This window comes from Triticum dicoccoides, chromosome 7B (assembly GCF_002162155.2).
Source record: "Triticum dicoccoides isolate Atlit2015 ecotype Zavitan chromosome 7B, WEW_v2.0, whole genome shotgun sequence".
Lineage (NCBI taxonomy): Eukaryota > Viridiplantae > Streptophyta > Magnoliopsida > Poales > Poaceae > Triticum > Triticum dicoccoides.
In genome coordinates, this window is record NC_041393.1 from 735,088,983 (window position 1) to 735,091,012 (window position 2,030).

Genomic DNA, 2,030 nt, shown 5'->3' on the forward strand with positions numbered 1-2,030 from the left:
ATTTGAAATGAATATGAAAAGGTTCCAAGTTGGCATGGTATCATCATTTCACCAACATAGCATGTGCAAGAAAGTAGAGAGGCTTACGGCAAAAACTAGATGCACTTCGTGTACAAAACAGAAAATCTCCTTTGAAGTATCAGGGTTTCATCCGGAAACTCATCTGTTACAAAGGGATTTCATTTCTTTTGAATTTATTTGAACCCCCTTGTTTTTATGTGTTCAAAATGCACCATTCAAAGCCACATCATCAATTTACAACCCTTTCTAACTTCATTTGTTATTTTTCATGCATTTACTGATTATTTTGAGCTATAAGACCATGAAATTTAAAAGCATTTGAAATGAACTCTAAAAAGGTTCCAAGTTGGCATGGTATCATCATTTGACCCACATAGCATGTGCAATAAAGTAGAGTGGCTTACGGCAAAAACTGGATGCACTTCATGCACAAAACAGACAATCTCCTTTGAAGTATCAGGGTTTCATACGCAAACTCGTCTGCTACAAAGGGATTTCATTTCTTTTGAACTTATTTGAACCCCTTGTTTTTATGTGTTCAAAATGCACCATTCAAAGCCACATCATCAATTTACAACCCTTTCTGACTTCATTTGTTATTTTTCATGCATTTACTGATTATTTTGAGCTATAAGACCATGAAATTGAAAAGCATTTGAAATGAACTCTAAAAAGGTTCCAAGTTGGCATGGTATCATCATTTCACCCACATAGCATGTGCAAGAAAGTAGAGAGGCTTACGGCAAAATCTGGATGCACTTCATGTACAAAACAGACAATCTCCTTCGAAGTATCAGGGTTTCATACGGAAACTCGTCTGTTACAAAGGGATTTCATTTCTTTTGAACTTATTTGAACCCCCTTGTTTTTCTGTGTTCAAACTGCACCATTCAAAGCCACATCATCAATTTACAACCCTTTCTGACTTCATTTGTTATCTTTCATGCATTTACTGATTATTTTGAGCTATAAGACCATGAAATTGAAAAGTATTTGAAATGAATATGAAAAGGTTCCAAGTTGGCATGGTATCATCATTTCACCAACATAGCATGTGCAAGAAAGTAGAGAGGCTTACGGCAAAAACTAGATGCACTTCGTGTACAAAACAGAAAATCTCCTTTGAAGTATCAGGGTTTCATCCGGAAACTCATCTGTTACAAAGGGATTTCATTTCTTTTGAACTTATTTGAACCCCCTTGTTTTTATGTGTTCAAAATGCACCATTCAAAGCCACATCATCAATTTACAACCCTTTCTAACTTCATTTGTTATTTTTCATGCATTTACTGATTATTTTGAGCTATAAGACCATGAAATTTAAAAGCATTTGAAATGAACTCTAAAAAGGTTCCAAGTTGGCATGGTATCATCATTTGACCCACATAGCATGTGCAATAAAGTAGAGTGGCTTACGGCAAAAACTGGATGCATTTCATGTACAAAACAGACAATCTCCTTTGAAGTATCAGGGTTTCATACGCAAACTCGTCTGCTACAAAGGGATTTCATTTCTTTTGAACTTATTTGAACCCCCTTGTTTTTATGTGTTCAAAATGCACCATTCAAAGCCACATCATCAATTTACAACCCTTTCTGACTTCATTTGTTATTTTTCATGCATTTACTGATTATTTTGATCTATAAGCCCATGAAATTGAAAAGCATTTGAAATGAACTCTGAAAAGGTTCCAAGTTGGCATGGTATCATCATTTCACCCTCATAGCATGTGCAATAAAGTAGAGAGGCTTATGGCATAAACTGGATGCACTTCGTGTACAAAACAGACAATCTCCTTTGAAGTATCAAGGTTTCATACGGAAACTCGTCTGTTACAAAGGGATTTCATTTCTTTTGAACTTATTTTAACCCCCTTGTTTTTATGTGTTCAAATGCACCATTCAAATCCATCTCATCAATTTACAACCCTTTCTGACTTCATTTGTTATTTTTCATGCATTTACTGATTATTTCGATCTATAAGACCATGATATTGAAAAGCATTTGA